General features: G+C 41.9%; 1 protein-coding gene across 8 annotated transcripts in view; it reads right to left on the reverse strand.

Moving 5' to 3' along the window:
* The window catches only part of SMOC1 (SPARC related modular calcium binding 1), a 151,165-nt gene that overhangs the window by 110,495 nt on the left and 15,399 nt on the right, over positions 1-25,271 (reverse strand). Inside the window, exon 1 of one of the 8 annotated variants that reach the window (XM_057488358.1) lies at positions 8,792-8,810. The exons of the other annotated variants lie outside the window; for them this stretch is intronic. The gene's annotated coding sequence lies outside the window, so the exon portion shown is untranslated. Of the gene's footprint in view, positions 1-8,791; positions 8,811-25,271 lie in introns of those variants that run through there. 8 annotated transcript variants of the gene reach the window in all.

Here is a 25,271-nt window from a genome sequence, read left to right on the forward strand (position 1 = left end):
CCCGCTGTATGAGGCACTAACAGGGTTGCCCAATGAGAAAGTAGCCCCCTGAGAAAGAAAATTCCACTCGATTCTACCAAAAATAACCCTGAGTCAGCACTTCTCCACCCCACCCCAAGTGTGTGTGCCCCCGGGCTAGTAGCAAAGAAAACATAAGGCTTAAGCTCCAGAGAAGCAGGAATCAGAGACACTCATAATCAGCATGCCCTTGATTACCCACATTAAAAGAAAGAGGATGTGTCCATATCCCTGTCTCATTTGCCAGGATGTGTTTGATGTCCTTAGAATTACCCAAAGCACCTCAAAATGCTACAGTTCAAAACGGACAGAGAAGCTTTGGTCGCAGCTCAATCTCCTGTCTTTGCCAGCTGAGCAACTATGAAAGCATCATCTCTCAGAATAATAATAATAATAATAATGACTTTTTTTATTGCCAGGCATTACTCTAGCTGTTTAACATGTTAATTAATTTAACCCTCTAAACACTCCTGTGAAATAGGTATTTTTATAGATTCTAAATAGAAGATGAAGAAATTAAGGCACAAGGAAGTTCTCTTACTAGGCTAACTTCACCAGCTAGTAAGTGACAGCTTCAAGAATGGAATCAGCTGGTCTGCCCATATAGGGTTCATGGTCAAAACATGCCATATGTGCAGGAAGGAAGGTTTTGTTTTTACAGAGGACACTGTGTGTTGCCTCCCCTTCTGACTTCGGCTGTGTTCATTCAAAATCTAACATTTATTAATTAAGTGTCTTCCGTGTGCTTAAAAGCCATCTTTGGAACCATCCCTAAGGGCCCTTGGGAAAAGACACCCAAGTTCACCAGCCTACCGTACACTACTCAGTAAATTTGTTCATGTAGAAACCCAAAAAACAGTGTTTGCTGTTTTTAAAAGAAAGAATGTAAATCAAAGAGTCTGTTTTAAAACCATTTTTATATGAACAACTGGTGTGTTACAGTCCAAATGTTAACATACTGAAGACTGCCAACACATTGTCTAATGCTCCCAAGGTTTTTGCACAACACTCGTTAACAAAACTTCTCCCAGGCCATCTCTGTGTGTTTATTTAAATGTTTTCTAAATATGTTATTTGTTGATTAAGAAGCTGTAGCTCTTTGTGTTTTGTTTCATTTTTTTTTTTTAATTCAGGCTGCACATGTCTATTCACATAAAATTCTAGAAGCAAGGAAAGTTCACTACAATAGTATATGTGCACTATAGTCAAATGCTCAGACACATACATTCAGCAAGTATTCTCATCAGGGTGTTTGGCTCAACTGTTTAAGAACCTATGAATGTGTAACTTATCACATTGCAGTAACACCCAATGTTGACAGTTTGAGACCTTATTATAAATCTGGATACTTCCCTGACTGATGTTTGTGTGTGTGTGCGCACAATAAGGAATGAACAACTGTTAAATACTGCTAGTAATTCAACTTCGAAATAAAAATATTTCACTATCCTTCCTTCAGACTTCTGGGTCAGCTTAACTCAAGAGTATTCTGCTATTGCAATGTAAATCAGAACTTTCTCAACACTTTACAAAAAGACAGCAAAAACATTAAAATCAGATAAATTCTAACTGATCAAATGTCATTGGTGTCTATCTACTCTACAAACTGAGATTCCTTCTAAATTGGCTTAGAAAAAGAATTATCCTGTTTTTTAAAAGTTTAAGATCACTACCCAATTACAAGGCCACATAAGTAAGTCTGAGAAGTGAGAATTCATTCACTCACCATGCTTCCAGCATGTTCTAGAGCTCAGGCACTGTCTTGGCACTGGGGTCCCTGCTGTCATGGACTTTTCACTCTAGTAGAAGGACACAGCTAATACACAAGTAAATGTATGACCTAGCCGATGCTGATGTGTGCTAGGGAGGAAAAAAGCAAGACAGAGTGTGAAGGGTGTGCAGAGGTTGGAGGATGGCAGTTCTTACTTAGTTGGAGGTTAGTCAGGGAAGAGACTCAGAGGAGGTGACATTTGAGTAGGGGCCTGAAGGAAGTGAACAAATGAGCCATGCAATTTTCTACAGAGAGAACATTCCATGCAGAGGGAAGAGCAAGTGCAAAGGCCCTGAGGAGGGAGTGCAACTGGAGTGTCAGGGAACAGCAAGGAGGCCAGACAGCTGCAGTAAAGAGAACAGCACCAGGAATTCAGATCAGAGAGGCAGCCCAGTCACACGGGGCTTTGGAACTACTGTCTGATGGGAAGCAGGGCAGTGGCTTATCTGATCTTCATTATAAAAGGCTCACTCTACTGCTGTGCTAATGACAGAGTTGAGGGGGACAAAGGTTAAAGAAAGGAAACCAGTATGGCAGCTATTGGGGTAATCCTATTAAGAGGCAATAATTGTTTGGATCAGGGTATAGCAGGTAGGGATAGTTAAGTAGATGAATTCTGGATACATTCTGACAGTAAAATCAGTATGATGTGCTGATGAATATGACTTGGGATCCAAGAAAAAGAAATGTCAAGGATGACTCCAAGGTTCCGTCACAACTGTAAAGATTGTGTTGTCGTTGACTGAGTTGGGAACACCAAAGGGCAAATGGGTTTGGTAGGGTTGGTGGGAAAAATCTGGAGTTCAGTTTTGGTCATTTTTCATTTCAGATACCTATTAGACATCTCCGTAGAAATGTTTAGTAGGAAGTTGGGTGTGTCGATACAAATACATCCAGCAGACTAGACACGTAGATCTGTGATAGCTCTGTACACTGATACTATTTAAACCCTAACATTTGTTAAGATCAGCAAAGGACTGAGTATAGATAGAGAAGAATTCCAAGGCTGAACCCCAAGGAGCCCTAACATTTCGAGGGAGGAGGAAGAAGATCCAGGAGATGAGGAAGAACCAGGAAATGAGACAGATTGGAAGCCCCTAGGAAGGCAGGAGTGATATCCCAGACCTGAGAGAAGCATACCATGAAGAAGGCAGTGAACAAGTATGTCAAGGGCTGCTGAAAGCTTGCTGAAAGAAGGGGACTGAACCATGCTTGGAGGTCAATGTGACATTGACAAATTGTTTCAGGGAAGCGGTGGAAACAAAAGCCTGATAGGTGTGAGTTCAAGAGAAGACAGGCAAGGAATTGGGCAAAGTATGTATAGGTAACCCTTCCAGAGAGTTTGGCTGTGAAGGGCAACAGAGAAATGGGGTGGTAGCAAGAAGGAAACATAGGGGAGAGTACAGCAGCTTTGACACCGAGAAAATGATCCAGTAGAGGAAGGGAAATAGTAATACAGGGAGGCAATTGCTAAAGTAATGTCCTGGAGTACCTGCAAAGAGATGAGATCTAGTGCAAAGTGGAGGGTTTGCCTTGCACAGACACAATGGCACTTCATCTGCAGTGACAGGACAGATGGATTATCTGGGGCCAGAAACGGGTAGGTTCAGAGATGTAGTAATGGCACCTGCCAAGTTCTCTTCTCTTGCCTCTGTTTTCTCAATGAAAGGGGAAACAAGGCCATCAGCTGAGAGCAAGGAGGGAGGACAAAGTGCTGGAATGAATGGACAAGAAACAGAACAGGACTGCCAGCAGCACTCAGGATAATAGGAACAAACTCCCAGTAAGGAGAGTCAGAATGGCCTCATTAGTAAGGGTTACAGTTGGAAACAGGGTAAGGCTTATGGATGGACAAGACATGAATCACTGGGCCCTTGAGCGGGAGTGTTCTGTGATGAGAGCAGCTGCTTCTCCAGACCCAGGAGGGTCTGTTATTTTTGGTTTCTTCCTTCTGCTATCCCTCATGTCTGATGGTTGGGCTATTTAGGAGCATTTCTCATCTCAAGTAACAGGCAAGTCCAGCTACTTTGAAGGTGTCTTCATTTTTGCCGGGGTCAGCAAATGATTCAGGAGGGACACATCTGGCCTGGCTGCTGTTTTTGTGAATATAAAGCTTTATTTGCTTTATGACACAGCCACACCGATTCTCTTTTCATATTGTCTGTGGTGGCTCTTGCACTAAATGCAGAATGGAATAGCAGAGACCCTGTGGCCCTCAAACCTAAAATGTTTACTATCCAGTTCTTTCCCCAAAAAAAAAAGCCTGCCTACCCTAATTTACAGCAGCTGTTCTCAAACTTCACTGTGCATCAGAATCACCTCTAGGACTTGTTGAAAGCAGACTGCTGGGCCTCACGTAAAGAGTTTCTGATTCAGTAGGTCTGGGGTAGTGCTCAAATTTACATTTCTAGTAAGTTCCCAGGTGTTACTGATGCTTCTGGTCCAGGGACCACACTTTGAGAACCACTGGTTTAGAGAAAGCTCTGAATGTCAACAGTGGCCTGTTGTGCTCACATCAAGAGGATCTTATTCATGACTCTGTAGTGACCTTGACCTTTTTCATTCTAACTCTAGGCTCAAACGCACAAACCGATATTCAGGGAGAAGGCCCACAGCTCTCCAGAAAATTATCCAAACAGAGAAGGGAAGAGCCTAGAGGATAACAAAAATCCCATGTTGTAACCTAGGTCTCCTGAAACCCTATGAGGGTTTCTCTAAGGGCTGCTGTATTAAGTTAGCTTTTTAGCAGCCACGAAAAGGGCAACTTATTTTTCCAGCTTCAAAAGAGCTTCAGAAGTCCCCCACTCAGAGCAAAATTAGATCAACAAATTTTCAACCATTGTGCCAAGACTGAGAGAGCTCCATTAAAATCGATTCTACCCCACCAGCTACATCAGGCTGAAAGGTAATCAGGGCCTTCTGCTGACACCCCGTGCACTCTTAGTTGGGTTGCCAGATTAAGCAAATAAAAATAAAGAATGCCTAGTTAACCAGAATTTCAAATAAGCCAGTGATTTTGTTTTTAGTGTAAGTATATCCCATGTACTACACTATTTGGGACATACTTACACTGAAAAAATTTGTTGATCTGAAATTCAAAGTTAACACATATTCTGTATTTTACCTGGCACCCCTCCTGTAAGGTTCCCAAAGCATCCAGTCATATTTCACTTTCTTTGGTCTTACTAGAAAGCTGGCAAGGAGCACATAATTCACATGTAGAGGTATGCAGAACACTGGATATAGGGGGAAAGCCACCATGTTCCTGCCCTGAGTCAGGAGGGTACAGCCTAGTAGAAAAAAAAGAGATGGAGAAATTATTTTCTTACACAACAAGCCAACCCTTTCGATGGAATTGCACCATCAAGACACCAGAGGCTTTGAAGCTGCACGGAGCTGTTCACCCCAACACTAGAGGCCTTAGTATCATCTGGGTTTTTTCTGCCTCGTCCTTCATTGTCAAACTGTCAGTGATCAGTGTCTCCATAAGCTAGCCTTTGAGCCATCCCTCTTCCAGCTTTCTAATTTGATGCTTCCAACTTTCAAATGAACTTAAAGTAACAGACTTGCTCACATGGTATTTACTGACAATGAACAAGGCCTAAGTGGGAGTTTGGGTTTCTCCTCAGCAGAAAGTAGTCACACACACCAAAGGATGTAGGAGGATCAGAGCCTGGGCAGGGATGCAACCAGGAGAGAGAAGAAAGGCGTACTCACCCCCACGAGAAGAGGCTGAAGGGCCTTCTCCCGCTCCCTCTCTCCTGCCAGGAAGACAGCGTTAGGGCTAGAGCTCTAGAAACCACCTTGTGACCTTGAGAAAGGAGGCCACAATCTAAGGATGAAGGCACAGGAAAATAGAAGAACCTGGGTCACTGATGATTTTTAACAACCACCATACACTTGGAATTCCTTTTCATGACAGAATAAACCCAGATATGATCAAGCCTCAACTATAGTGGAGTATCTCTTATTTGTACCCAGACACCATTCCTAAATGCCACTGGCTCAGGGTATGTTAAAATATACAGAAATATCAAAACCAGGTTACCAAAATTATGTTGAATTTTAAATATATACACTTGATAAAAACACTGTTTTTTCTCTCACATACAAAAGCACAATTTAATGTAATTGTGCCATTTATTTCTGAAATCTGGAAAATTGTGACTGTACATGTAACCTCAGTTTGGAAACAATGTCCAAACATTTAAATAGAAATGCAAGTTGAAACTACGAGATGCCACGTATCTATGCTAAATACAAACATAAGTAAACAAAGAAATACTGACAATACCAGGTGCTGGTAAGAAGGCAGAGCAACTAGAATCCTCATACACTGATGATGAGAATACAAAATGGTACAGCCACTCTGGAAAACAATTTGGCAGGTTTTCATGAAGATAGATATACACTTATCCCATGATCCAGTAATCCTGGAAATAAAAATTTATTTTTATTTATAGTTCACATAAAAACCTATACATGGATGTTTCTAGCAACTTTGTTCATAATCTCCAAAAACTAGAAACAACCCAAATGTCCTTCAACTGGTGAATGAATAAACAACCCATATTATATATATTCAGCAATAAAAAGGCACAAACTGTTGATATATGCAATATAATCTTCTATAGTACATGAAAGAAGCCAGACTCAAAAGACTACATAACTCCATTTGTATGACATTCTGGAAAAGGCAAAACTATAGGGATGGAAAACAGATCTGTGGTTGTCAGGGGTTCAGGTAGGAAGGGTCAATTAAAAGAAGCAACACAAGAGAATTTTGCAGGGGGTTAGCTCTGTATCTTTACTGTGGTGCTTATGCAACTCTACATTTGCCAAAACTCACAGAACTGTACACCAAAAGAGAGTGTTTCATTAACTCTATGTAAATTGAAAACTAAATTTTTTAAAGTTTAAGTGAGTGCCCACCAGGAAAACAAACATGGGCCACATGGCTTTCCTGGGGTCCCCCTTGGTCTCAGTCTCGGTGTCTGCTCCACTCAATGCTGTCCCGACCACCTACCCCCCAGATTCTGGATATCCTTCCAGAATCTAATTCACTGGTAGGCAGAGAGGATTCTCCATCCAAATCCTGGACACATTTTAACACCAGCCACTACCTGGCACCCCTGAAATGCAGAACAATAGCCATATTGTATGCAGCTCCATACAGACCACTGAATAAACATTAGCAACAAGTTCCATGGTGACTCCCTGCTACTGGCCTTTGCAGCTGCCCAACTCCCAGGACTTGAGGATCTGCCCAGGGTAATGTGGAGTCTGGAAGCTGTTCAATGTGTCCATCTTAAATCTATAGTTCATAACAGTCAGTCCTTGGAAACTCGCTGGTAATAATACGGACAGCAGACCCACTCCCACTGAAACCCCAGCTTCAGGCTTCCCAGTAGTTATCTCTGATGACCGTCCAGAGGTCACTGTGCCCTAAAGCCCTGAACGTCCAGGGTTAATCCCTGATTGCCAGGCCATAGAAACTCCATCTGCTCAAGAGGGATTTTGACCAGAGGCGCTTTCGCTCTGACACCTCCTCAATATAAACAGTTTCTCTCTCTTAACCTTATGCAGCTACTAAGCCTGGTTTATTAAAAAATTGAGTATCCAAGACTTATTGCAATAGGGGTACTTTTGTTGACCAAAAAGAAAAATCCTTCAAACATAAATCATTTAAGACACCCTCCACATTAGCTGGCATGAAATAAACAGAGCCTGTCTTGTGGGTAGAAGGTGCCAGAGTGGCTTTGCCAACTTCAAGCCTCCTACCTGGCCACATAAACCCCCCCCTAGATGCTTGAAATATAGTAAAAACCTTCACAGAGTTTTCTTCCCAACTATTTCTTCCACCCACCTGTGCTGGGCAACCTGAACCCCACTCTAATGTGCTATTAATGCAGCCTGGTGTGTTGGAAAACTGAAAACTGAGAACTTAGTAACTCGACAAACTTGGGTTCAAATCCAGTATCTTCTCAGGGACCCCAAGCACTTTGCTTAATTCTCTGTACCTTAGTTTGCTCATTAATAAGTGAGGGTAAGAATTTGTTCTCTTTGCAGGACTGTTACTTGAAATAAATGAGAGTCTATGTGAAACACCTAACATGGGACTTGCTTGATTCATAAAACATGTTCATCACATTTAAGTCTTTTTGTCCCCATCTGAAGTTACCCCACATCTACCAGAAAACAGAAAGGAAAGGCAAATGATCAGAGACCAGGAAGAAGCCATCTGCTCTGAGCTGGGGAACCTGGTTCAAAGGAGTGACTGACACGTGAGTGAAGAAAAGAAATGTGGTCTCCAATTGTGTCACCTTGACTACTAATCAAGTGGGGTCCTTCCTAGGGAGTGTTAGACCAATAAACCTCTGCTCTCACTCCCACAATCCTCATTCACACCCAGCTGGAATTCTTTTTGGCCCAAGAATCAATGAAAAACAAATTAAATGGCCAATGTCCATGAGAATGCAGATTTTTTTTAAGTGTTTTAACTGTTCCTACCTCCTAGGGTGCTCTTGGAAAAGGCCTTGACATTTTCTGGAAACTTTTTACACAGAATAACTTAAAACCCAAGATTGCTTTCCAATGGAAAATAGCTCTTCACAAAAATAAGAGACTGAACATTCATTAAAGATACAGTCACAATTTTGAAAGCTTCTACATAAATCCTCGCCTGAAATCATGTTTCCCTCATGCTACAATCTGAACTAAAAGCTGTCTCCCTTCCCAGCCAAACTTTCTACTACCTAGACACTACAAGGGGAACTTTGTAAGTTGGAAATTGATGTATCAGCCTATAAAATCAAACCGAAGTCCATGAGAGGACATGTATTTGCTTAGAGAAGTTTACCACAAACATTAGTCAATCCTGGTTATCAGATGTGGTTTATTACATGTTCAGATCATAGGACAGTATTTCACACACTAATTAAAGTAAAATTCCATAGCATATAGAGTAAAGATGTACTATGATCTAGAGACACAGGAACTCACTTATTTATGATGAAATGCTGGTCAGTGCCATCACCAATGATTACTCAGCACTTGACATGGTGTTGGGCCCTTGGACTATAGAGATTGAAGACAGGTCTCTGTCCACTGAGCTCTTTTGATGAAGTTGGTAGCATGAGGTCCCTGCCCTCAAGAAGCCCACAGTCTAGTGGCGTAAAAAGATAAATGTACAGTGAACAAATCAATCCATCACCATAGAGAGCTTTAGCAGGTGGGAGTGTTAGGAAACAGAGGAAGAGGAGAGGGACATTTCAAAGAGAGAATCTGGAGAGTAGAATTCTCCTAAATAAAATTCTCCAAAAATAAATAAACACACACACACACACACACACACACACACACACACACCAATACTCAGGACTAACAGGAAAAAGGGAAGAAAAAAAAGAAAACAGAAAAACAGCTGCCCTGAACTGTTTTGGGCCCAGCCCACCCAAAACGGCCTACTTGCACCTGAGGAGCTTGCCACAATAGACCAGAATGTTCTCCCCTTCCAGCCTCCACCACTAACAGGAAGAACGTCAGGGGGCACCAGAAGGCCAGCATGGCACCCAGAGACCCCAAGGCACTATCAGAATCAGAGAAGCATCCAGGAGATACCTGTGGCCATGAGGGGACAGAAGCCAGATGAGAAGGACGGCAGAATGGATGCAGAGGCCGGGCCCTCCCAGTCCTGGCTGGCAGATTCTCAGGGGCTGTGTTTTCTCCTTTTCCTCCTTCAAACACAGCCTGTCCTGCGGCAGCCTGGCATGTTCCCACCACCCTCTGAGGAGCAGCCATCACAAAGGTACAACATGGTCTCATTCAAGGGGGTGAAAGATCAGGAAAGGCAGCAGCCAGGACTTTAATAACTGCAATACTATTGGTTAACTTCCACTTTTGAAGTGGACAGACATGCAGATTCACTAGGGGCTTCATTTTTATTACCTGTATTTATGCACACAAGAAATGCATTTTCCTTTGAAACAAGGAAAGGAAAAGTCTCCACAATCCCAGCACCCAGAGGAAATTAGGAACATTTTTGAATACTCTTTTTTTCTAGGCATATGTATTATTTACAAAATGGGTCTCTACAATACTATACACAATGTTTTAAGCTTTTTTTCCCATACTAGACCCATTATGAATTTATCCATATTAAAAGCACAATGCCATTTTTCTAGATGGTGCCATGGATCTGTACCATAACTTACCTACTTTTTATTGAGGATCATGCTTAATTCTTCTCTTCTGTTTCTGTTTTATCTACCCTCATTTTTCTCAACGTCATTGAATTAGAGGCACATTGCCCTTATTGCCAAAAATAGCAATAACCTTAAATTTGGGGTCCTTACTTTTGTTCCCTTTACCCTTGGTTAATCACAAGATAAAACGGGATCTGAACGTCTACTCTTTTGTGTAGCTCTGAAGGGAGAACTAGGACCAATGAGAACAAGTCTCAGAAAGGAAGGATTACATTCAATGGAAAATGTGATCACTTACATACTTAAGAAGATAGATAATCAGTAAGGATGTTACAGGAAGAACTTCTTAATCATAGTAGAGGCAAAAAGATATCTAAGATTCCTCATGGTACATTTCATCTTTTATAAATAGACAATATGTTAAAACAATAACACAATTCCTCAATAAAAAGCCAAAAAATAGAATAGTACTGCTTCCTGTGGTTGTCAATCCCTGAATTCTAAGGCCATGTCTGGTCCACAGAGAGCCTCATGGCGGCCACCAGAAGAAAAAGCAGTTACGGTTCCAGCCTCAGGCATTATCTCCACCACCACCCATTGAACCTTCCTTCTCCACCAGAGGTTGTCCCAGACCATCTCTTCATGAGGGTAGTTGTCTTCATTCAACCCCTTCTGTTTCCTTCAAGACTTGCCTCCAATAATGATTCTTTCTTTCTGCATTTCCAACCTCTTTCTCCTTTCAAATCTCAACCTACCATCTTTAAAAGAAAATTCTTTCGAGGGTGGGGCGGAAGATGGCGGCGTGAGTAGAGCAGCGGAAATCTCCTCCCAAAACAACATATATCTATGAAAATATAACAAAGACAACCCTTCCTAGAATAAAGACCAGAGGACACAGGACAATATCCAGACCACATCCACACCTGAGAGAACCCAGCGCCTCGCGAAGGGGGTAAGATACAAGCCCCGGCCCCGCGGGAGCCGAGCGCCCCTCCCCCCAGCTCCCAGCGGGAGAAGAGCAGGCAGAGCGGGAGGGAGACGGAGCCCAGGACTGCCAAACACCCAGCCCCAGCTATTCGGGCCAGAGCGCAGGGCGCTTGATACTAGGAAAACAGGGCAGCAAGAACAGTGAGCAGGCACTGGAGGCTGGGCGACAGAGGACATAAGAAAAGGGCGCGACCATTTTTTTTTTTTTTTTTTGCTTTTTTGCTTTGTTTTGGCGAGCGCTTTTTGGAAGTCTTAAAGGGACAGGGACCCCAATATTAGGGAAACAGGGCAGAAAGACCGGTGAGCAGAGGCCTGAGGCTGGCACCGGAGAATAAAGAAAAACGAACGACCACCTTTTTTTTTTTTAATTAAAAAATTTTTTTTTTTTTTTAATTAAAAAAAATTTTTTTTCTTGTTTTTTTTTGTGGTCGTTGTTTTGTTTTGGCGGGTGCTTTTTGGAAGTCTTAAAGGGGCAGGGCGGGCCACTTAATCCAGAGGTAGGGAAGCCGGGATCTCTGGGCACCCTAACCCCTGGGCTGCAGGGAGCAGGGAGGCCCCTTACGGAGATAAATAGCCTCCCAGCAGCTCCTGCTCCAACGCGACTCCACCATTTTGGAGTAGCTGCCCGAGCCAGGCCACGCCCACAGCAACAGCGGAGATTAACTCCATAGCAGCCGGGCAGGAAGCAGAAACCCTGTCTGCGCGCAGCTGCGCAGCACAAGCCACTAGAGGCCGCTGTTCTCCCAGGAGAGGAGGGCCACAAACCAACAAGAAAGGAAGTCCTTCCAGCCGTCACTCGTCCCAGTTCTGCAGTCTATTCCTATCATCATGAAAAGGCAAAGCTACAGGCAGACAAAGATCACAGAGACAACACCAGAGAAGGAGACAGACCTAACCAGTCTTCCTGACAAAGAATTCAAAATAAGAATCATAAACATGCTGACAGAGATGCAGAGAAATACGCAAGAAAAATGGGATGAAGTCCGGAAAGAGATCACAGATGCCAGAAAGGAGATCGCAGAAATGAAACAAACTCTGGAAGGGTTTATAAGCAGAATGGATAGAATGCAAGAGGCCATTGATGGAATTGAAATCAGAGAACAGGAACGCATGGAAGCTGACATAGAGAGAGACAAAAGGATCTCCAGGAATGAAACAATATTAAGAGAACTGTGTGACCAATCTAAAAGGAGCAATATCCGTATTATAGGGGTCCCAGAAGAAGAAGAGAGAGGCAAAGAGATGGAAAGTATCTTAGAAGAAATAATTGCTGAAAACTTCCCCACACTGGGGGAGGAAGTAATCAAACAGACCACGGAAATACACAGAACCCCCAACAGAAAGGATCCAAGAAGGGCAACACCAAGACACATAATAATTAAAATGGCAAAGATCAAGGACAAGGAAAGAGTGTTAAAGGCAGCTAGAGAGAAAAAGGTCACCTATAAAGGGAAAGCCATCAGGCTAACGTCAGATTTCTCAACAGAAACCCTACAGGCCAGAAGAGAATGGCATGATATATTTAATACAATGAAACAGAAGGGCCTTGAACCAAGGATACTGTATCCAGCACGACTATCATTCAAATATGACGGTGGGATTAAACAATTCCCAGACAAACAAAAGCTGAGGGAATTTGCTTTCCACAAACCACCTCTACAGAACATCTTACAGGGACTGCTCTAGATGGGAGCACTCCTAGAAAGAGCACAGCACAAAACACCCAACATATGAAGAATCGAGGAGGAGGAACAAGAAGGGAGAGAAGAAAAGAATCTCCAGACAGTGTATATAACAGCTCAATAAGCGAGCTAAGTTAGGCAGTAAGATACTAAAGAGGCTAACCTTGAACCTTTGGTAACCACGAATTTAAAGCCTGCAATGGCAATAAGTACATATCTTTCAATAGTCACCCTAAATGTTAATGGGTTGAATGCACCAATCAAAAGACACAGAGTAACAGAATGGATAAAAAAGCAAGACCCATCTATATGCTGCTTACAAGAAACTCACCTCAAACCCAAAGACATGTACAGACTAAAAGTCAAGGGATGGAAAAACATATTTCAAGCAAACAACAGTGAGAAGAAAGCAGGGGTTGCAGTACTAATATCAGACAAAATAGACTTCAAAACAAAGAAAGTAACAAGAGATAAAGAAGGACACTACATAATGATAAAGGGCTCAGTCAAACAAGAGAATATAACCATTCTAAATATATATGCACCCAACACAGGAGCACCAGCATATGTGAAACAAATACTAACAGAACTAAAGGGGGATATAGACTGCAATGCAGTCATTCTAGGAGACTTCAACACACCACTCACCCCAAAGGATAGATCCACTGGGCAGAAAATAAGTAAGGACACGGAAGCACTGAACAACACAGTAGAGCAGATGGACCTAATAGACATCTATAGAACTCTACATCCAAAAGCAGCGGGATATACATTCTTCTCAAGTGCACATGGAACATTCTCCAGAATAGACCACATACTAGGCCACAAAAAGAGCCTCAGAAAATTCCAAAAGATTGAAATCCTACCAACCAACTTTTCAGACCACAAAGGCATAAAACTAGAAATAAACTGTACAAAGAAAGCAAAGAGGCTCACAAACACATGGAGGCTTAACAACACGCTCCTAAATAATCAATGGATCAATGACCAAATCAAAATGGAGATCCAGCAATATATGGAAACAAATGACAACAACAACACTAAGCCCCAACTTCTGTGGGACACAGCAAAAGCAGTCTTCAGAGGAAAGTATATAGCAATCCAAGCATATTTAAAAAAGGAAGAGCAATCCCAAATGAATGGTCTAATGTCACAATTATCAAAATTGGAAAAAGAAGAACAGATGAGGCCTAAGGTCAGCAGAAGGAGGGACATAATAAAGATCAGAGAAGAAATAAATAAAATTGAGAAGAATAAAACAATAGCAAAAATCAATGAAACCAAGAGCTGGTTCTTCGAGAAAATAAACAAAATAGATAAGCCTCTAGCCAGACTTATTAAGAAGAAAAGAGAGTCAACACAAATCAACAGTATTAGAAACGAGAAAGGAAAAATCACGACGGACCCCACGGAAATGCAAAGAATTATTGGAGAATACTATGAAAACCTATATGCTAACAAGCTGGGAAACCTAGGAGAAATGGACAACTTCCTAGAAAAATATAACCTTCCAAGATTGACCCAGGAAGAAACAGAAAATCTAAACAGACCAATTACCAGCAACGAAATTGAAGAGGTAATCAAAAAACTACCAAAGAACAAAACCCCCGGGCCAGATGGATTTACCTCGGAATTTTATCAGACATACAGGGAAGACATAATACCCATTCTCCTTAAAGTTTTCCAAAAAATAGAGGAGGAGGGGATACTCCCAAACTCATTCTATGAAGCTAACATCACCCTAATACCAAAACCAGGCAAAGACCCCACCAAAAAAGAAAACTACAGACCAATATCCCTGATGAACGTAGATGCAAAAATACTCAACAAAATATTAGCAAACCGAATTCAAAAATACATCAAAAGGATCATACACCATGACCAAGTGGGATTCATTCCAGGGATGCAAGGATGGTACAACATTCGAAAGTCCATCAACATCATCCACCACATCAACAAAAAGAAAGACAAAAACCACATGATCATCTCCATAGATGCTGAAAAAGCATTTGACAAAGTTCAACATCCATTCATGTTAAAAACTCTCAGCAAAATGGGAATAGAGGGCAAGTACCTCAACATAATAAAGGCCATCTATGATAAACCCACAGCCAACATTATATTGAACAGCGAGAAGCTGAAAGCATTTCCTCTGAGATCGGGAACTAGACAGGGATGCCCACTCTCTCCACTGTTATTTAACATAGTACTGGAGGTCCTAGCCACGGCAATCAGACAAAATAAAGAAATACAAGGAATCCAGATTGGTAAAGAAGAAGTTAAACTGTCACTATTTGCAGATGACATGATACTGTACATAAAAAACCCTAAAGACTCCACCCCAAAACTACTAGAACTGATATCGGAATACAGCAAAGTTGCAGGATACAAAATCAACACACAGAAATCTGTGGCTTTCCTATATACTAACAATGAACCAACAGAGAGAGAAATCAGGAAAACAACTCCATTCACAATTGCATCAAAAAAAATAAAATACCTAGGAATAAACCTAACCAAAGAAGTGAAAGACTTATACTCTGAAAACTACAAGTCACTCTTAAGAGAAATTAAAGGGGACACTAACAGATGGAAACTCATCCCATGCTCATGGCTAGGAAGAATTAATATCGTTAAAATGGCCATCCTGCCCAAAGCAATATACAGATTTGATGCAATCCCTATGAAACTACCAGCAACATTCTTCAATGAACTGGAACAAATAATTCAAAAATTCATATGGAAACACCAAAGACCCCGAATAGCCAAAGCAATCCTGAGAAAGAAGAATAAAGTAGGGGGGATCTCACTCCCCAACTTCAAGCTCTACTATAAAGCCATAGTAATCAAGACAATTTGGTACTGGCACAAGAGCAGAGCCACAGACCAATGGAACAGACTAGAGAATCCAGACATTAACCCAGACATATATGGTCAATTAATATTTGATAAAGGAGCCATGGACATACAATGGCGAAATGACAGTCTCTTCAACAGGTGGTGCTGGCAAAACTGGACAGCTACATGTAGGAGAATGAAACTGGACCATTGTCTAACCCCATATACAAAAGTAAACTCAAAATGGATCAAAGACCTGAATGTAAGCCATGAAACCATTAAACTCCTGGAAGAAAACATAGGCGAAAACCTCTTAGACATAAACATGAGTGACCTCTTCTTGAACATATCTCCCCGGGCAAGGAAAACAACAGCAAAAATGAGTAAGTGGGACTATATTAAGCTGAAAAGCTTCTGTACAGCAAAAGACACCATCAATAGAACAAGAAGGATCCCTACAGTATGGGAGAATATATTTGAAAATGACACATCCGATAAAGGCTTGACGTCCAGAATATATAAGGAGCTCTCACGCCTCAACAAACAAAAAACAAATAACCCAATTAAAAAATGGGCAGAGGAACTGAACAGACAGTTCTCCAAAAAAGAAATACAGATGGCCAACAGACACATGAAAAGATGCTCCACATCGCTAATTATCAGAGAAATGCAAATTAAAACTACAATGAGGTATCACCTCACACCAGTAAGGATGGCTGCCATCCAAAACACAAACAACAACAAATGTTGGCGAGGCTGTGGAGAAAGGGGAACCCTCCTACACTGCTGGTGGGAATGTAAGTTAGTTCAACCATTGTGGAAAGCAGTATGGAGGTACATCAAAATGCTCAAAACAGACTTACCATTTGACCCAGGAATTGCACTCCTAGGAATTTACCCTAAGAATGCAGCAATCAAGTTTGAGAAAGACAGATGCACCCCTATGTTTATTGCAGCACTATTTACAATAGCCAAGAATTGGAAGCAACCTAAATGTCCATCAATAGATGAATGGATAAAGAAGATGTGGTACATATACACAATGGAATACTACTCAGCCATAAGAAAAGGGCAAATCCAATCATTTGCAGCAACATGGATGGAGCTGGAGGGTATTATGCTCAGTGAAACAAGCCAAGCGGAGAAAGAGAAATACCAAATGATTTCACTTATCTGTGGAATATAAGAACAAAGGAAAAACTGAAGGAACAAAACAGCAGCAGAATCACAGAACTCAAGAATGGACTAACAGGTACCAAAGGGAAAGGGACTGGGGAGGATGGGTGGGTAGGGAGGGATAAGGGGGGGAGAAGTAGGGGGGTATTAAGATTAACATGCATGGGGGGGTAGGAGAAAAGGGAGGGCTGTACAACACAGAGAAGGCAAGTAGTGATTCTACAACATTTTGCTATGCTGATGGACACTGACTGTAAAGGGGTTTATAGGGGAGACCTGGTATAGGGGAGAGCCTAGTAAACATAATATTCGTCATGTAAGTGTAGATTAGTGATAGCAAAAAAAAAAAAAAAAAAAAAAAGGGCAGTTCCTGTGTGGTAACCTCCAACGAGTTCTACACAAGGGTATAAAGGGCATATAAAAGTGTAGGCAAAGGGTCTGTTTGTGTTTATACAGAGGATCAAAGCCTAATTGGGCTACCCCGAAAATGAACTAAGATACGATATGAAAAAGAACTTCCAACATCTGCACCCTCTGGAAGACTCATGCCAGAAGATGATCATCAAAAAACCCCAACAAAGATCCACGCACTGCTACAGCTGTAGATGCACTCATCCCACCAGTTCCTGGACTTGCCATGGGAATGAGGAAGGAGATATCTAAGCTGGCCTGTGCATACAGTAAAACAACAAAATTGGACTGGATCTATACTGTTGGAACTCAACCAAGAATTTGGAGAAGTGCAAATTGTAGCGCTCCAAAGTCTTACAACTACAAACTATTTATTGTTAAAAGAACATATGGCATGTGAACAGTCCCCAGGAATGGGTTGTTTTAATTTGTCTGATTTCTCTCAGACTGTTCAAGTTCATTTGGACAATATCCACCATATCATAGATAAGTTTTCACAAATGCCTAAGGTGCCTAACTGGTTTTCTTGGTTTCACTGCAGATGGCTGGTAATTACAGATATGCTTTGGTTATGTAACTATACTCCTATTATGTTAATGTGTGTGTGCAATTTAAGTAGTAGCTTAAAACCTATACATGCTGAAGTTACTCTACAAGAAGATATATCAAAGAAATAATCAATCTTCCCATGTTTTCTTCCGCCTGCTACTTCTATAGCTTTTCTTCTTCCTTCCTAATTACAACCCTTAAATAGAATTCGTGCCTCATATCAAATTTACCGAGTATCATAATTCTTCCAAGTGGTAAAGATACCTCAAGACAAATGCTGGGCATAGAAGCCACAGGGCATAAATATGCAAAGAAGTAAAAAGCTAACTTTTTCAAACAATAAGGCTTCTCTCTCACTTACCAACTTTACATTTCCCTGTATGGCCCCGGAAGATGACTGGTTAGCCAGAGACGGGTAAGATTCCTCAAGGGAGGAACAACCTAAGACAGGCACAGTCGCAGGGGGGCCATCAGGTGAGAAATTGGGGATCAACAGAGGTGAGGCTTAGAACCTCACCCCCCCGTTCTGAGAGAAATCTTCTGCATACGTGGATGTTTTATTGCCCTGGTCTAGCTTGGATTAACACATAGTCTACAGGCACACACCTGATCATCTACATGTGCTCTCTTACAACACTAAACTATGTTTTCTACCTTTATCTTGTATCTACCTACCACTTCAGCATTTTATTAAAAATAATAATAATAAAGAGAGAAATGTGGTATCCACATATAAATCAAGTATAAAAACCAAATCAGTATTCATATTTGAACTGACTGTTTATAGTTCATAATGTATGAGCAAAACCGAAAGTTTCTGTGATGACTGCCCTTGTACTGTTCACTATGTAACTTATTCATTATGTAAGAATTTGTTCTACATGTAAAAACTTGTTTGTTATGCCTCAGAAGATTGGAGACTGACAAAAATTAGGCTTGGGGTGGAATAATGATTGTGCATTGAGCATTGACTCCCCTATACAGAATTTTATTGTCGTTAACAACCATTTGATCAATAAATATGAGAGATGCCCTCACAAAAAACAAAAAAAAACAAAAAAAAACAAAAAAAAAAAAACAAAAAAAAAGGACAGACTTCCAATGGTAAAATAAATTAGTAACCGGGATGTAATGTATAGCATAAGGAATATAGTCAAGATATTGTAACAGCCTGGAAGGGTGATAGCTGGAACCTAGAATTATGTATATAAATGTTCTACCACTGTGTTGTACACTTGAAACTCATGTAATGTAATACTGTGTGTCAACTACCCTTCAATAAAAAATAATTATTAAAAAAAAAAAAAAAAAAAAGAAGAGCTGACAATAAAAGCAGGAAATCATTTTCAACATTTTGTATACCTAGAGACTATGCAAGTCTTAATCCTGTTTTCAAGAGTATCTTCATAGGCATGGAAAATGTTATTTGTTTCTTTGGACCAATTCATTATTTGTTAGCATCATTTATAATAAAGCATACCTTGTTTTAAAAAAAAAAAAAAAAAAAAAAAAAAAAAAAAAAAGAAAATTCTTTCATCCTGTATCTCCATCTAATTCTCACCCTTCCTGCCCATGCTTCATGGCCAACCTTATTGACAACATGGCCAGCCCTCAGTTTTCATTTCCTCCCTCACAGCAATCAGACTTCAGCCCTCATGATACACTGAAAGTGTCCTTGCAGCAGTTGCTAACAGTTTTTCTAGTGGCCAAACCATGGGACACTTCCTAGATGTTAACTGTCTGGACCCCTTCTAAGTTTCCCTCTCTCTTGGTTAGCTTCCAATTTCTCTTGACTCTTCCTTGTTGTCCTCATTATGGTTATCAAATTATCTGTGTAACTGTATAGCGAATTGCCCCATGTCACCATCAGTTCAGGCTGCTATAACAAAAAAACCATTGACTTGGTGGCAAGCATCTATTTCTCACAGTTCCAGAGGCTGGTGAGTCCAAGATCAAGGTGCCAGCACTTCCTGGTGTATAGATGGCATCTTCTCACTATGTCCTCACATGGCAAAGAGAGGGGGGCTGAGAGAGCTCACTGGGGTCTCTTTTATTAGAGCACCGATCCCATTCATGAAGGCTCCACTCTCATGACTTAAACACCTCCCAAAGGCCCCACCTCCTAAAAACATCACAATGAGGGTTTGGATTTCAATATATATATTTGGAGGGGACACACATTCAGCCCATAACACCCTAAAACTTAGCAACTTGAAGCAATAATTTTGTCATGTCCACAGATTCTATGGGTCAGGAATTCAGAAGGGCACAGTGGGGGTGGCATGTCTCTGCTTCACGAAGGACTCGAAGGCGATGGGTGAATTTATAGCTAGGGGCAGTGGTCATCTGGTGGTATCCTCATTCAAACATCTGGCAGCCAATGCTGGCTGTCATCTGGGCCCTTAGCTAGGGCTGTCAGCCAAAATACCTACACGTGGCTTCTCCCTGTGGCCTAAAGTCTTCAAAACATGGCAACCTCAGATTCTTACAAGACGGCTCAGGGCTCCAAAGGTCAATGACCTATGAAAAACAGTGCAAGCTACATCTTTTATTACTAAACCCTGGAAGTCACAAAGCAACACCTCTACTAGAGCACAAGCCTGATCAGATCATGGGAAGGAGACAGAGACCCTCCCTCTCTCTAGGAAGAATGCCACTATCACAGTAAGAAGGGCATGAGGGATTGGAGGATATTATTGCAGTCATGTTTGGAAATTGCAATCTACTACAATCCTCTTACATGACTTATCTTCCTATGCCCAACTTAATGGTAGAATTCTCCAGAATCTGATCACACACTTTCCCTGGACTACATCCATGCCTATGGCTTGAACTCTGTTCTACACATTCATGGCTCCTAAATCTACATCTGATCTACACTACACCCTGGTAGCTCCCCCTGGATTTCTCGAGATGCTTCTAATTCAACAAGTCTAAAACAGTGCTTTGTTGACCCTCATCAAGGATGCATCATCACTCCCTGATGTGATTTGTGGCACCACTAATTGCTGAAATCATCTAAGTGAGAAAACAAATAGGCATCTTCCATTTCTCCGTCTCTCACTCTCAACCCTTCCACATCCAACTGGCCACCAACTCCCAGTGATGCTGCCCTCTTGATAATGGGAGAGATAAGGAGGTAAAACTGTCATCACAACCACATTCACTCAGATTCTCATCATCTCTAAATGGACTTTTGTACTTAGTTCATAACCGGTCCCTTAATCTCCAGTCTTGCCCCAACATGCTCACCACCTGGACTTCCTAAAGTATTAATCATGTTGCTCCCCTGCTTAGAGTCCTTCAGTGATGGCTCACTACCTACAGCACCAAGTCCAGTGCCCTAGTGTAGCAACACACTGCCCCTCATGATTGGCTGCTCCCTCCCCTTCCAGCTTCACTCCTTCAATTCCCTCACAATCACCTTATCTCACTTCTAGCAGTCTCTAGAACATACCAGTCTCACGCATACCTCCATGCCTTTGCATATGCTATTTCCTCTGCCTGGAAATCCTCTCCAATCCCTGCCTTGGAAACTTCTACTACTCAGTGTTAAATACCTAGATCAAGTAAGACTTCTTTGCCTCTGCTCCCAGAAGAATAGTAGCCACTCTAACCTGTGGGCTGCAATAGGACCCCTTCCCACCATCAACACGTTTTCATTGCACATGACACCACCACATGTTATAATTTGTATACATTGTCTGCATTCTGATCATCATGGCTATGAGTCATTTTTGAAAAGAAATAAACAGATATGCTATCAGAAAGGGTTCTCTTTATCATAGGCAAGTCTTGATACCAAACCAAATAATACCTGATTCTTTCTGTGTTAAATATGAGATAAAGTGAGAAAAAAGTGATGTTCTGTGACACCCTGCCTCCAACAAGAGGAACAAAGTTAAAAATCACAACCAAATGTGTTGCCAACACACTGCCAGGCCCTCCCCACGCCTTCCTCTATGGAATGCGCACCACAACCCATGGAGTACATACCATTACCTCCCACTGTACCTATAAGGAAACCAAATTTCATGCACATCAGGTGATGTGCACAAGACCTCAGTTAGCAGGTGGCCGAGCCAGCCTTTGAGCTCAACTCCAGGGTCTAGGGTCTGGGCTGGTTCACTGCCTCTACTACATTCCTTAGTCTCAAATAACTTTCACATCTCCTAGACCTTTTAAGGACAGATGAGGAACCCCAGAAGCCAAATGTGTAAGAGTCTATAAAAAGGAACTACCAACTTCAAGAAGTCATCCCAGAGACAACTTTCTCCAATGAGGCAGAAGACTGTCAAGTGTCAAGTCACGTAAGTGACCAGTAAGGAAGAGTTGTTGAATGGTCTCCCCTCAAATGCACGTGCTAGAGAAACCCACCCTTCTGGGGACAGTGGCATTGTCATTCAGATAAGTTACACAAGCATGATTAAGAAACAGATTCCCTCAACAAGTGAGTTCATACATGCACACCTGAGAAGTGAAGATTTAGGTGGACGCATCGTAATTCACTGCCTCAATGGCAGAGGTGGGACGAAGCTCTGCAAACGTACATTTCTGGTAAGACTTAATTTATTACACAAGCGGATCAGTCAGAACTGTTGCAAATTTCTGCTGAAAATGCCAGAAAGTAAAAATCACACTGACTTAAGCCAAAAGAAGAGGGTATCCGCTATTGATTAATGTATATAACAAAACACTCCAAAATGCAGTGGCTTAAAATAACAATCTGTGATTGTGTGGGTTAACTAAGCAGCTCTTCTGCTCGTTTCACCTGGACTCACTCATGTAGCTGCATTCAGCTTGACAGCCAAATAAGCTGGAAGGTCCAAGATGGCCTCGTGGACATGTTGGGCAGCTGGCATAGCAGTTGGCTGGAACACTCCAGATCTCCTGCCCATGGCCTCTCACCTTGCAGCAGACTGACTTTCCTCACGTGGCAGCCTCAGGGCAGAGGCCCCAGAGGCTGAAAGCCCAAGCTGCAAGGTACCTTTAGGCCCAGTCTCCACAATTCTCCCACCACATTCTCTGAGCCAAGGCAAATCACAGGCCAGGCCAGATTCAAGAGGTGGTGGAACAGATTCCACCACTTAATGGAAGAAACCACAAGAAACTGTGACCATATTTAACCTACCACAGAAAGTTACGGGCAAATACAACGGGAGATACAAGGCAGCCTTAAGCATAGCTGCATCCAGATGCTCACGATAGATTATCGAAACCTGTCTGTTTCCTTTCTCACCTTTGTTTTGCTCTGTTGGCTTTATTCTCAGGCAAGCTTTTCATTCATAGTGACCAAGTGACTACCAACCACTATAAGCCTACGTCCTCACAGTGTCCCTGCCCCAGGGATTCAATTCCTTGGTAGTTACAACTTTAAGTCCCAGAATTACACTGATTGGCCCATCTTGGGTCACATGACCATCCCTAACCCAGGAGAGAGCCCACAGATCGACCAAGCCCTGCAATGAGAAGTGGGATCAGTCCACTTCCGTTATGGGGACTGAGAGTGCGGGAGGAGTTTTCGGCAAAAGTAGAAACTCTCTTCCCAGAAAAGAGAGAATAGATACTAGGTAGACCAAAACAACGGACATTTACTACAGTAGGCTTCTCAAGACGGCGACAGGGCAAAAGCCACCACAGAATTCCCTGAACTTCTCTCTTCCTGTGCATCATGACACTTTGCCAGCCAACAAGTTCTGTTTCCCAGTAGGGTGGTATGTGCACCATTGAATAGTTTGTCGTGTGTCTGGAAAACAAAGACATAGGACAAAGCCTTTTGCAACAAGCCCTTGCACAATTCTTCCATCTGGCAAAAGATGTCCTTTCTCACACATTTGTCACATTGCTCCCAAAAGACACCCCTCCCTAACAGGAATCAGAATGCTTTTTTTTCTATAGTGGTTTTTCTATACCAGATGCAAACACAATTTCCTCTTTGCCTCCCACAGCCCTATCAAAAGCCAACTCATAAATGAATAACGGAATTAATTAAAATGTGCCTCTCTAACTACAGCTGTGCTCAGATCCAAAGCCCCAGCTACAGGAGACAAAGATAGTCACTGGAGAGATCCAACCAGCAATTCAACTCTTTGGAACCTTTTGGACTCCAGTACACTAAATTACATTGTAGCACTTGGTTTCCTACTCCTGGACATCTCCTGAGTATGGGACAAAGGGCTAGCAGAAGAAATATTCCTTTTAAATTTCATCACATAGTATAGCAGCTGCCTTGTGGCCCTTAAGACTTGGTCTTCCATGGAATTGGACATCACCCTTTTAGAACTGCAGCTGCCCAGCTAAGATTCTCAATTCCTGTAAGTACAGGAATGTCTCCAATCCAAAATCAGATGCTCCTGTACCCTCACACATGAACATAACATCTGGGAGAGCAGAGGCCAGAGACTTTAAAAGGCTCCCTTCCTTCCAGGGAGCTTATCTTGATATATGTAAGTAGCCATTGGCAAAAACAAATGGAATTTGGATTCGTCTGTATTCTTTTAAGTCACAGTTGCATAGGCCATGGGTTCCAGGCCTTGCCTGATAGATTTTATTCTCTTCCACAATTTTAGCCTAAAGAAGTCTCAAACTGGAGTGTGCATGAGAATCACCTGCAGTGCTTTTAAGAAATGCAGATTGCTGAACACTACAGTATCTCAGGTGAGCTATAGACTATACTTTGGGAAATACACTCTTTGAGAAATACTCATCTACAGGACGTAATGAGATCCTTAACTGGTGGATCTAAGCTCCTTAAAGAAGAAGCCAAGATATTGCCACTGACATCCAGTTACAGGCTGGTATGACTAAGGTATACATTAACTGGACCAGGCATTGTGGTCTGCAGTCTTCAGGCCAGTCAGCTGTGGTAAACATAGGGATGGGCAAGCCATCACCACTCTGATACACACCAGGGAACACCTGGTTATTGGGTTTTCCTAGTTAGCATAAGGAGAGAGCCTTTGACTGTTGAGGATAGTCAAGAACATATACCAGGGTCTCACAGTGAATATCAAAGAATAATCCCCTCATGCTTCCAGTAGGGGTAAGGGAAAGTAACCATTTAAAGCATTCTGCTCTTCTTAACAAGACCTGCCCTCAAGAGAAACTGTTTTATCAGAGCCTAACTTATTGGGGCTTTATCAGAGCCTAATAAACCTAGAAGAGGGAACTACCCAACTCCAGCCCCCTCTAGCCATCCTATGCTACCTAATGGAAGGAAAACACTGAGAAGCACTTGTGAAGCTCACAGTCCAGGAGCCCAGGCTCAGTCAAAGACTGGGACCTATTCACAGGACTAGAGAATGCTTCCCCACCCCCTACACCTCACCACGATATTACTAAAGGTCTATTTATCACAGTTCTTTTAATCCAGTATATCATGCCTGCCTTTCAATTTAAAAATTACAAGGCATACTAAAAGGCAAAAAACATAAGATGAATAAGAGACAGAGCAACCATCGGAACCAGGTTCAGGTATGGCAGGGATGTTCAAATTAACAGAGCAGCAATTTTAAAGCACTATGATTAATACGCTAAGGGCTCTGATTGGAAAAACAGACAACATGCAAGAACAGATGGGTAGTGTGAACAGAGAGGTAGAAATTCTAATAAAGAATCTTAAAGAAATGCTAGAGA

Source organism: Manis pentadactyla, chromosome 11 (assembly GCF_030020395.1).
Source record: "Manis pentadactyla isolate mManPen7 chromosome 11, mManPen7.hap1, whole genome shotgun sequence".
Classification (NCBI taxonomy): domain Eukaryota; kingdom Metazoa; phylum Chordata; class Mammalia; order Pholidota; family Manidae; genus Manis; species Manis pentadactyla.